The sequence below is a fragment of the Hyperoodon ampullatus genome (assembly GCF_949752795.1).
Source record: "Hyperoodon ampullatus genome assembly, chromosome: 2".
Lineage (NCBI taxonomy): Eukaryota > Metazoa > Chordata > Mammalia > Artiodactyla > Ziphiidae > Hyperoodon > Hyperoodon ampullatus.
This window is the reverse complement of record NC_136915.1, coordinates 53885600-53898912: the sequence shown is the minus strand read 5'-3', so window position 1 is coordinate 53898912 and position 13313 is coordinate 53885600. Positions and strand designations below refer to the sequence as shown.

Genomic DNA, 13313 nt, shown 5'->3' with positions numbered 1-13313 from the left:
TGATGATGCCTCTACAATGAATTGTCCCTTCTTGAGAGCGAAGTACTTGAGGTCATTCATAGCCTTATATATAGGTTACAATTAAAAATTATTTCATCTCCATCTAACAAGGTTGGCTCACCCATAAAACCTTCCTTGATTGTTCAGGTTCACACTGGCCTAGACTTTCTACATATTATTTTACCTAAGAGAGTCAACACAATGTGGTGGAAACCCTGGCCTCCCTGCACTACCCTGCCACCCCCCAACTTCCAAAAAGACAAAAAGGGAAACAAAGAATATATACTGATCACCAGCTGTGTTAACAAGCAAAGTGTTTGGTCTTGGAGATATCACGCTGAACAAAACAGATATGGTTCTATTCTCATGGACTTGCAGTCCAGTAGGAAAGAAAATCAACAATTAAATCTAAATAATTACATTTCTTTAAAGTATACAAAGGGTACAAAACAATATTGGGGGCTTCCCTGGTGGTGCAGTGGTTGAGAGTCCGCCTGCCGATGCAGAGGACACGGGTTTGTGCCCCGGTCCGGGAAGATCCCACATGCCGTGGAGCAGCTGGGCCCATGAGCCATGGCCGCTGAGCCTGTGCATCCGGAGCCTGTGCTCCACAACCGGAGAGGCCACAGCAGTGAGAGGCCCGCGTACCGCAAAAAAACAAACAAACAAACAAAAAACAATATTGGGTGTTATGTGAGTAAAAACAAGGGGAATTAAGGATGTTGATTTACTTGTCAGATCTGAATTCAATACACAAATCTACCACTTACTCAATGTCCAATAATTAATATATTATTTTACCTCTACGGAATTCCACTTTTTCCTCTTTAAAATGGGCATGATAATACCCACTTCATGAAGCTGGGAAAATTAAATAAAATACACCTTAAAGAACTTAACGGCTCATGACTTATAGGTATTTTATAATTCTTTTATTTGATCTTCTGTCTCACCTTGCAATCTCCACTTTATGCTCTAAATTACCTATTTTAGGATTTGGCTGGTTATACTTCACTTGTGTCGATTCTGTGCAATGAAACCACACTGGCAGGTCAGTGTTGGGAATGATACTGCTTTAGACATGCCTTGTACCCCACACAGCACCAGCTCAGCCCAGGTGTGCTGCCAGGGCTCAGAGGCTTGCTGACTACTCCATCATGTGATGTAATCATCTTATCAGCTGAATAGCCAAGCAGTAGCTTGTGACTATCCTGAAACTCTCTACGCTCTAACACTTGACTTAAGTTTATTGTCCTTAGAGGGAACCTTCCAAGTTGAAAACTTAACTCGAATAGTTAGTGTTAAGGGGTAGGGGAAGGAAGACAGCCTAGTCCATTTCATCACTTTACCAGATATAACACTGCCTTATAAGACTAGATAAATTTAAACCCATAAAAGCTATTTTATGCATAAATTTATATTGAAAGAATGATAAACGACTGCTTATTTTATTCTTTATTTTTTAATGACTGCTTATTTTATAAAGAGGTTAAATCTGCCTGCTTTACAAGGATTTTGAAGAGAATCTTAAAGAACTTTCACTGATAATGCTTATTATGAATAATAAAGAACACATTTAGCAAAATACAATAAAACAAAGAACTTGCAATGTAATAAAACTGTCCTCTAATTAGAAATAAAATTATTCATATCAACACTGAAGTAAATAAACTCAAAGTATTTTTGTTGGTCAACTACCAAGAACAAGCCACTATGTGGGTACCTTAACAGAGCATACAAAACACATGGTACCCTCAAGATGCTTTTACAGTAAAATAGGGGAAGCAAACAAATACAACAAATATTAAACAACTACAGTTATGTAAATAGAAATTCCAACCACCACAAGTGCTGGTCACTGAATAAATACTAAATGATTAGTGAATTAGGTCAGTGAATAAGCATTAAATTAATTGTGCTAGCAATAATTGCTTTTAGAGTTCTAAGAATTGATATGGCTAGAAGAGATTTTCTGGAAGAAGCAGAATTTGAGAATGTTTTGTTCTCTTATTTTTTTAATTAAAGTATAGTTGACATACAATATTATATTAGTTTCAGGTGTACAACATAGTGATTCAACATTTATATACATTACAAATTGATCACCATAATAAGTCTGGTAACCACCTATCACCACACAAAGTTATTATAATATTATTGACCATATTCCCTATGCTGTACATTGCATCCCATGACTTATTTATAACTGGAAGTTTGTACCTCTTAATCCCCTTCACCTATTTTGCCCAACCACCACCCACCTCTGGCGACCACCAGTTTATTCTCTGTATCTATGAGTCTGCTTCTGTTTTATTTAGTTTGTTCATTTGTTTTATTTTTTAGATTCCACGTCTATGGGAAATCATATAGTATTTATCTTTCTTTATCTGACTTAGTGTAATACCTTCTAGGTCCACCTGTGTTGTCACAAATGGCAAGATCTTCTTTTTTATGGCTGAGTAGTATTCCACTGTATATATATATACCACATCTCTTTTACCCATTCATCTATGGATGGACACTTAGGTTCTTTGGCTATTGTAAATAATGCTTCTATGAACACTGGGGTGTGTATATCCTTTCGAGTTACTGTTTTCATTGTTTACATAAACAAGAAGGGTTTTGAATAAGGTACAGAGTTTGGTTATGTGAAGAAGAGTCCTGGTAGATGTAATGACAAGGGAAAAGCATCTATGCAGGTGGGTGAGGAAGAGAACGTGAAAGCCCATCTGGCTTTGAACGGAAAATTGTTTGGGTTAGTGGGTGGGTGACAAGAAATAAGAGTACAAGGTTAAAAGATTAATTGACAGGTTGTTTACAGAAATAATATTCCAGGGCTTCCCTGGTGGTGCAGTGGTTAAGAATCCGCCTGACAATGCAGGGGACACGGGTTCGAGCCCCAGTCTGGGAAGATCCCACATGCCACGGAGCAACTAAGCCTGTGTGCCGCAACTACTGAGACTGTGCTCTAGAGCCCATGAGCCACAACTACTGAGCCTGTGTGCCACAACTACTGAAGCCCGTGGGCCTACAGCCCGTGCTCCATAAGAAAAGCCACTGCAGTGAGAAGCCCGCGCAGTGAAGAGTAGCCTCCGCTTGCTGCAACTAGAGAAAGCCCGCGTGCAGCAACAAAGACCCAATGCAGCCAAAAATAAATGAATAAAATAAATAAATTTAAAAAAAAAGAAAGAATATTCCAGTTTAGGGACTCTGCAGAGGTGCCTTGAGGTACTCTGGGGATGGGGCCTTGAGGGGACACTCGATTTAAGACCTGTTCTCCCAGATTCAACCAGAGCAGTTATACTTTCACCTGTATTGTTTACAGGATTTATAGGGTAAGATGGTTAAGAAATGATACCACAGTTAAGGAAACAAATAAAACAAAATTTTAACACATCCTTCTCAGAAAATAATAAAGCAGAAAAAGATCTTAAAAAAAAAGAAACTGAAGACTAACAACACAATAAGCTCAAGGTATTATATGTAAGAGACTGTGACATCTGACAGACAGAAAATACACGTTTTGGGAGAGGCACACACAGAACAATTAAAGAAACAGACTGTGTATTGGATCATAAAAGAAACTTCAATAAGTCTCAAAAAAATCAATATCATACAGGCTGTGTCTTTGGACATAGTGCAATAAAACTATGAAAAACTATAATGACAAAAAATAACTTTAAAGTTCTCTTGTGTTTGACATAAATTAATAGTTAATAATAAATTAATGTTAGTATTAACATAAAGATATTTTCAAAATAGTGCTGAGTGAAATGGGGAAAAAAGAGAATGGGGTCAACATCATTATGTAATAATATTTATGCGAATTAACATTCTGCACAAAAACCACAACACATATTTTGCAAGTGCATATACAAAAACACAAATATTTAACACAATAGAATGGTTAATTATACTGGGTGTAAACAGACAGGAATACAAGGGAGCAAAGAAAACCAAAAAGGGACTCTCAGATGGCCAATGATGGTAACATGCTATGAAGGATTATATTTAGTGCAATCTTCTGCCCCTGGGACTGAAAACAAGAATGAGCTGAGAAAGGTTTTAGTGTTAAATTAATATAAAAAGACTTCCAGATTCCAAAATTTGTCTGACTTGTTCAACCTTCAGAGAAAAAAAAAAATAACCTTCATGGCCATTAACTACACATTCAACTGCTTAGACATGTAAATGATTAATGACACGAGGGATCCTCCTTTGGTAAAATGTGGCTCTATCACAAATGATGAACAACTCAAACTGTGCTACAAAAGGTGAATCTCTATCAATGCATTCTTGTGGCTGAATAGAAACAGCAAGGGCTAAAGGGTCAGAATTTGGTTCAAGTCCTAGCTGAGGCACTTAACACCACTGGTTCCTTGGACCAAATACTGAACCTCTACTAACTTATTTGTAAAATAGGGTTGTTACCTTAAAGTGGATGTTAACTAAAAATTCCTAGGATATAGGGTCCAAATGTTAGGGGAACAACACAACCATGATTTCATTTTCATCATTTAGTTATATTGAGGTTTTAAGTTAAAGTTGGTGACAAAGCTACCTTTTTCTTCTTTAACTTTGTCTATCTTGAGGAAAACTGAGACTTGTGAAAGGAAACAGTGGTTCCCCATGATGGCATGAAGGAAGCAGGCACACAGTCCTCCAATGGGAATCAGGAGAGGAAGGGGCTCTAGCATCATTATTCCCCAGATTCTCTTCTTTGAGTTACTTATATTGAGGAGTCCCAAGGACAACTTCTTGAGGAGCAAAGGAACAACATCACTGTTTCAAGTGACTGTCCCATGGTTCATAGGTCATTGAGGTGACTTTAAAATTGTGTGCCAGCCAAGTGTGGAATTAAAACCCTTTCCATAGTTTCAATTTGGGAAGATGAAAAAGTTTTGGAGGTGGATGGTGGTCACAGTTGCACAACAATGTGAATGTACTTAATGCCACTGAACTGTACACTTAAAAAGTAGTTAAAATGGTGTATTTGTTATGTATATTTTATGACAATTATTAAAAAAAAAACCCTATCTATAGGCTTAAAAGACCCTTCAAAAAATTGGTTCCCTTATCAACATTCCACCAAGGGACTAAGTTGTAGATTTGTTATCCCAAAGTTTTGAAACCTCCAGCCCTATTTTTCTGGCCAATTGTTTTGTTCTGACACTGGCATATTCCCATTTTTTCAATTAACAAATATTGATTGCATCCAAATTCATGTCAGGCTTGTGATGTGAAGGGCACACTACTGAATTTGTTTTCAAGGACCTTAAAATCTATCATTGAAGACAAGCATACATATCAATAATTCTAATTCAGAGAGAGAAAAACTATGAGAAAAATACCAGCAGCTGAAGTGACCCATCCATTTCACTGTATCGTCAGGAAAACCAATTAATGTCTGCAAACTACACTGACTATCATAGATATTCTAGCCAACTCTCATTCTACTGGTCATATATAACTTCTACTGCATAATGCTTAAAACTCATTTTAGCTGACATTTCCAATAATCCTGCATCCAACTTCCTCCAACTTTACTTACCTAAACATGGGTTATTCAGCTTTCCTTGACTTTTAAAATTATCTTTTTTTTTTTTTAAATAGGAGGAGGGGGTAAGCTCAACAGAACAAAGCTCAGCAAAGAAGCAAATCCTAGAACAATTAAGAGCTGAGTATCCTTGAAAAGTTATGAAGTTTCAGTAATAATTTATTGGGGACCTGCTAAGTTGCAGAAACTGCACTAAAATCATCCAATAAATTTTCTCCAATTATGCTAAAAACCATCCTATCAGGTAGAAATTGTCATCACTGCATCTAGATATGGGAAATAAGACTGTGACCTTGCCAAAGGTCACCCAGCTAGAAACTGATATAATAAGGATGCAAACCCAGTTTTGTCTGTCTTCACAGTACTATCTGAAAGTATCTTTTTAGATTTCTGCTTTCTTTCTATTGCCCTATCCTATAATATAAAATCCACAAAGTTCCTTGTACATGTAGCACACTGCTGTCTTCTGCACTTAACAGTGCCTGACATATATTAGGTGGTTAATATATACAATATATGCCTGTTGGAAGCATAGACAGATGATATCTAAGGTCTTCTTCAATTGCTCTGCCTACATTTCTGCCAATACCCCAAACAATGCTACATAAAAGCCATCTGAGACCTAAAACCATTAGACACATGCAATTTGTTTCAAAGACAATGCATTCTTTCAGTTAAAGGAAGTAGAAAAATAGTTTGTTTCTTCTTTGGATTTGTATTCAAAAGTAACAAAATCCATTAGGACTATGTATACAATATCTTTTAAAAATCAACTCTATTAAACTGAAGAAACGAAAAGCAAAGAGATTGATACTTTATCTTTTCTTTCTTTCTTTCTCTCTCTCTTTATTTTTTCTTGGTGCATCATGAAACAGGAAGAGCAGTAACACAATAAAAATGCCAGATGCCACATATATACAATGGAATATTACTCAGCCATAAAAAGAAATGAAATTGAGTTATTTGCAGTGAGGTGGATGGACTGAGAGTCTGTCATACAGAGTGAAGTCAAAAAGAGAAAAACAAACACCGTATGCTAACACATATATGGAATCTAAAAAAAAAAAAAGGTTCTGAAGAACCTAGGGGCAGGACAGGAATAAAGACGCAGACCTAGAGAATGGACTTGAGGACACGGAGAGGGGGAAGCGTAAGCTGGGACGAAGTGAGAGTGGCACTGACATATATACACTACCAAATGTAAAACAGATGGCTAGTGGGAAGCAGCCGCATAGCACAGGGAGATCAGCTCGGTGCTTTGTGACCACCTAGAGGGGTGGGATAGGGAGGGTGGGAGGGAGATGCAAGAGGGAGGGGATATGGGGATATATGTATACGTATAGCTGATTCACTTTGTTATATAGCAGAAACTAACACAGCATTGTAAAGCGATTATACCCCAATAAAGATGTTAAATAATAATAATAATATATGTTAGTAACGAAGACAACTTTGCATTCCAGTTTCAATATGATGTAGAAGCAGAGTGCAGAGGATTTTTAGAACAGCGAAAGTACTCTGTGTGATACTATAATGATACATACATGTCATTATACATTTTTCCAAACTCTTAGAATATACAACACCAAGAGTGAATACTAAGGTAAACTACTGACTTTGGGTGAATATGATGTGTCAATGTGGGTTAATCAATTGTGACAAATGTACCACTTTGGTGGGAGATTTTTATAACAGTGGAGGCTATGTATGTGTAGGGCAGGGGGTATATGGAAAATTCTGTACCTCCTTTTCAATTTTGCTATGAACCTAAACTACTCTAAAAAAATGAAGTCTTAGAGCTTCCCTGGTGGCACAGTGGTTGAGAGTCCGCCTGCCGATGCAGGGGACACGGGTTCGTGCCCCAGTCCGGGAAGATCCCACATGCCGCAGAGAGGCTGGGCCCGTGAGCCATGGCCGCTGAGCCTGCGCGTCTGGAGCCTGTGCTCCACAACAGGAGAAGCCACAACAGTGAGAGGCCCACATACCGCAAAAAAAAAAAAAAAAAGGAAAAAAGAAGTCTTAAGAAAATATTGTGGACAAGTATTTTATTTGTAAGTGTAATAAAGGAGATTAAGTGGCCATGTACACAAAAAAAATGCCAAATGCTCTGTAACACATATGATCTTTAATTTCCAGTTAAATTTATATTACGATTTTCAGGCCTCAGAATTTGAGTTATCCTACAATGTTTATTCAAACCCATAACTACAAGGGACTTAAAAGATGACAGGTCCAACTCTTCAGATAAATTAAATGCCATGTTTTCACCATATCATAAAACCAGAGACTTTTAAATCAAGCAAAAGAAACTAAGGTATCGTGTAAAGCTACCTTCTCTTACAGCACGCACCCTCCCCAATTTATAAAAATAAGACTGAAGAAATGAATATAATGCTATAATGCTAATTTATAGCTAGAAACTAAGGCCTTCTAGTTTGTAGTTCAATTTTTCTTTACCAGATCATGTTAAATTTCTCCAATAACATCTCAAAGAACAAAAATGATATCCAATTTCTCCCTCAGTAAAAGAAGCTATCTTTAGAATACCCATATTATCATATATCTCCTTACATGAAAAAAACATTTCACAGTTCATCATGTCATTGAATCCTTCCCACATCTTTGAAAACACCTCCTTTTGCAGGTGAGTGGACTGACACTTCAGAGAGTTAAGGTGATTTGGCCAGTGTTTGGGCCAGGTCTGCTGAACCTAAGAGCTCTGTACTCTCACATCACAGCTATCTCTTAGGCTGGTAGAATTTTAAATAATAAGAAGTTCACTTAAGGGAACTCAAACAGTGTTTCCCAGGCTTAGTCTCCTTAGATTATCTGCCAGGCTGGCTACCTAAAAATTACCCTTAGAGCCTATAAAACAGAATCATGACTGGGCTCCACCAGCAGATCCTGAGCCAGTAAGTCTGGGGAAAAATTTAGAAACAGGGTAAAGTTTTCTTTGTAACAAGGTCCTTAGATGATTCTCACGGGCAGCTGGGTCTGTAAATAACAGACTAATCTCCCATGCAATGCAAAAATTATTTTCTACAGCAGACATGACAGTCAACCATAAAGTTCACAGATACCAAATTTAAGGCAGCCTTTAAATATGCCTGACACAAAACTAATCTGTTATGGAGATTATATCTGGCTCCACAATCATACCTCAGGATTAAATAAGAGATTTATCTTGACTATACAACAGATTACTTTGAAATCTCAATCTCAGTCTTTCTCCCTCTATCTCCCAGCCTCCCAGGCTGCACCTCTCCTTCTCCAATTTCATATGTTTTCTGTAACTTCCATTACCAATTGCTTCTACTCTGTGGGTATAAAAAAAAGGTGATCTAGAATTTCAAAAGGGGAGAAGGAAAACAAAATTAGTGTGTGGGGGGAAAGCAGACCTGAATTCTCATCTTTGAAAAATCAAGACACCACAAGCAAGTTTGTTCACTCAGCATTTAAGAGAGAAATCATAGCTGAGGTCATCCTGTGCATGGCTGAGTCAGCACAAACTGCTCTACAGCCTCAGACATGTGATCTCACTACAGGGGAAACCCACACTGCCTGGCATTTGCTCTAAGAGCTGCAGGGAGTTGTTTCCATGGCAACCAGTGAGTGAGGAAAAGGATATGTGGGGGGGGAAGGTATAAAGAGAACAGTTTTCCTAAAACTTATTAATTTTGATTTCACTAAAAAAAATTGAAGAGGTGGGGTAAGGAGTAAAATACTACTACTACTAAAAATAATAAAATAATATTGAAGCCAATGGGTTTCTTCTCTAAAATTAAGAAAAAAAAATACAAAGAACCCATACTTTGTTTCCTATACACAAACACCCACCCCCCTCCACACACACACACAAATCATGTAAGTACTAGCTTTTAGTAACATACCTGTTACTGGTATTTCCTAGGAATATTTGTAACAAACAGCCAACCTTTATATTGACTTTCATTGACTTCCACAGTGTGTTAGTCACGTGGTAGTAGTTCCTATCCCAAATAACCTAGATGCCTTCCATTTCTAAATACAAATCAGAGATTAGGAGATAAGTAACCCACTTCTTTTGGCACCAGGCTTTTTTTTTTTTTTTTTTTTTAATTAGTTTCTGCTTTATAACAAAGTGAATCAGTCATACATATACATCTGTTCCCACATCCCCTCCCTCATGCATCTCCCTCCCTCCCACCCTCCCCATCCCACCCCTCCAGGCGGTCACAAAGCACCGAGCTGATCTCCCTGTGCTCTGCGGCTGCTTCCCACTATCTATCTACCTTACGTTTGGTAGTGTATATATGTCCATGCCTCTCTTTCCCTTTGTCACAGCTTACCCTTCCCCTTCCCCATATCCTCAAGTCCATTCTCAAGTAGGTCTGTGTTTTTATTCCCGTTTTACCCCTAGGTTCTTCATGACTTTTTTTTTTTTTTTAATTCCATATATATGTGTTAGCATACGGTATTTGTCTTTCTCTTTCTGACTTACTTCACTCTGTATGACAGACTCTAGGTCTATCCACCTCATTACAAATAGCTCAGTTTCGTTTCTTTTTATGGCTGAGTAATATTCCATTGTATATATGTGCCACATCTTCTTTATCCATTCATCCGATGATGGACACTTAGGTTGTTTCCAGCTCCGGGCTATTGTGAATAGAGCTGCAATGAACATTTTGGTACATGTCTCTTTTTGAATTATGGTTTTCTCAGGGTATATGCCTAGTAGTGGGATTGCTGGGTCATATGGTAGTTCTATTTTTAGTTTTTTAAGGAACCTCCATACTGTTCTCCATAGTGGCTGTACCAATTCACATTCCCACCAGCAGTGCAAGAGTGTTCCCTTTTCTCCACACCCTCTCCAGCATTTATTGTTTCTAGATTTCTTGATGATGGCCATTCTGACTGGTGTGAGATGATATCTCATTGTAGTTTTGATTTGCATTTCTCTAATGATTAATGATGTTGAGCATTCTTTCATGTGTTTGTTGGCAGTCTGTATATCTTCTTTGGAGAAATGCCTATTTAAGTCTTCTGCCCATTTTTGGATTGGGTTGTTTGTTTTTTTGCTATTGAGCTGCATGAGCTGTTTATAAATTTTGGAGATTAATCCTTTGTCAGTTGCTTCATTTGCAAATATTTTCTCCCATTCTGAGGGTTGTCTTTTGGTCTTGTTTATGGTTTCCTTTGCTGTGCAAAAGCTTTGAAGTTTCATTAGGTCCCATTTGTTTATCTTTGTTTTTAGTTCCATTTCTCTAGGAGGTGGGTCCAAAAGGATCTTGCTGTGATTTATGTCATAGAGTGTTCTGCCTATGTTTTCCTCTAAGAGTTTGATAGTTTCTGGCCTTACATTTAGGTCTTTAATCCATTTTGAGCTTATTTTTGTGTATGGTGTTAGGGAATGATCTAATCTCATACTTTTACATGTCCCTGTCCAGTTTTCCCAGCACCACTTATTGAAGAGGCTGTCCTTTCTCCACTGTACATTCCTGCCTCCTTTATCAAAGATAAGTTGGCCATATGTGCGTGGGTTTATCTCTGGGCTTTCTATCCTGATCCACTGATCTATCTTTCTGTTTTTATGCCAGTACCACACTGTCTTAATTACTGTAGCTTTGTAGTATAGTCTGAAGTCAGGGAGCCTGATTCCTCCAGCTCCGTTTTTCGTTCTCAAGATTGCTTTGGCTATTCGGGGTCTTTTCTTTTTCCAAACAAATTTTGAAATTTTTTGTTCTACTTCTGTGAAAAATGCCAGTGGTAGTTTGATAGGGATTGCATTGAATCTGTAGATTGCTTTGGGTAGTAGAGTCATTTTCACAATATTGATTCTTCCAATCCAGGAGCATGGTATATCTCTCCATCTATTTGTATCATCTTTAATTTCTTTCATCAGTGTCTTATAATTTTCTGCATACAGGTCTTTTGTCTCCTTAGGTAGGTTTATTCCTAGATATTTTATTCTTTTTGTTGCAATGGTAAATGGGAGTGTTTTCTTGATTTCATTTTCAGATTTTTCATCATTAGTGTACAGGAATGCCAGAGATTTCTGTGCATTAATTTTGTATCCTGCTACTTTACCAAATTCATTGATTAGCTCTAGTAGTTTTTCGGTAGCATCTTTAGGATTCTCCATGTATAGTATCATGTCATCTGCAAACAGTGACAGCTTTACTTCTTCTTTTCCAATTTGGATTCCTTTTATTTCCTTTTCTTCTCTGATTGCTGTGGCTAAAACTTCCAAAACTAGGTTGAATAAGAGTGGTGAGAGTGGGCAGCCTTGTCTTGTTCCTGATCTTAGTGGAAATGGTTTCAGTTTTTCACCATTGAGGACAATGTTGGCTGTGGGTTTGTCATATATGGCCTTTATTATGTTGAGGAAAGTTCCCTCTATGCCTACTTTCTGCAGGGTTTTTATCATAAATGGGTGTTGAATTTTGTCGAAAGCTTTCTCTGCATCTATTGAGATGATCATATGGTTTTTCTCCTTCAACTTGTTAATATGGTGTATCACATTGATTGATTTGTGTATATTGAAGAATCCTTGCATTCCTGGAATAAACCCCACTTGATCATGGTGTATGATCCTTTTAATGTGCTGTTGGATTCTGTTTGCTAGTATTTTGTTGAGGATTTTTGCATCTATGTTCATCAGTGATATTGGCCTGTAGTTTTCTTTCTTTGTGACATCCTTGGCACCAGGCTTTACTCAAGTACCTCTGAATGAACATCAGACTAGAATAGCTAGAGAGAGAGAACAGTCTTTTGACTCAGCTGAATAGGCACACTTGCTTTAAACATGGATTTTCCAGCCCTGTGACAATGTTATCTGAAGAAAGGAATCCCAATTTCCTCATAATTCTGTATCAAAGCATCAGCGTTTTTCCTTGTCCACAAAAGCCAATAACATTTCTCCAGTATGGTCTCAGGGTGTTTTTGTATCATCATAGGATATTAGGTGTTGCTAAGTAACAGAGCCCTTCTCCCAAGAAAGAAACAATTCAAGTCACTGCCCAGTATTTTAATAACAAATGTTCAACACACCAGAATAATGACCCAATACAATTTTAGAAGCATTTAGTTACCTGGTCTGTTTCCAGAGAAAATACTTGAATATGTTTCTTATACATTAAATACAACCTTTCCACTTTTAAATAATCAGGTTATGAGAAGCATCTCTTAATCTAATTTTCTTACACAGTAACCAACTTTCAGTTCTCTGTTAGTACATGCAGATTTAAGAAGTAAAAACATATGGAAAAAAAAACCTCATAACCAATCAGAAGAAACAGCACATGAACTCTAGCAGGAAGGAGCAAATCCCAAGTGAAATTCCAGACCAAATAAAGAAAATAATGAAAATGTGTCAGCGTAAAGAAACCATATTTGACGTCACAGATAAACAAACTTTCCTCTTAAATATAGATGTTTTTGGAGTATATAAATTTGATAATATCATGTGGACCTACAGATAGAAATTAATAATTGAGACACAAAACATGAGAACTACAGTTAAGTATGAAAATAACAGCTAGACATTGTTGTAAGCACTTTACTATAGTTTAACTCATTTAATTTTTATGAAAACCCTGTGATATAGATATTATTATCCCCAAATATACAGATGAGGAAACAAAGGCACAGAGAGGATAGGTAACCTGCACAGTAACACAGCTAGTGAGTGGTAAAATAGGGATTTGAAACCAAAGACTTCGGCTCTGGAGTCAATAATCTCAGGTGAGAGTCAGGGCTAGAATTAAACAAAAAG

General features: G+C 37.3%; 1 protein-coding gene across 1 annotated transcript in view; it reads right to left on the bottom strand.

The window, feature by feature from the left end:
- Nucleotides 1-13313, bottom strand: part of PATJ (PATJ crumbs cell polarity complex component) — a gene marked incomplete at its 3' end in the record, with an annotated part of 366093 nt that overhangs the window by 145658 nt on the left and 207122 nt on the right. The window lies entirely within an intron of this gene.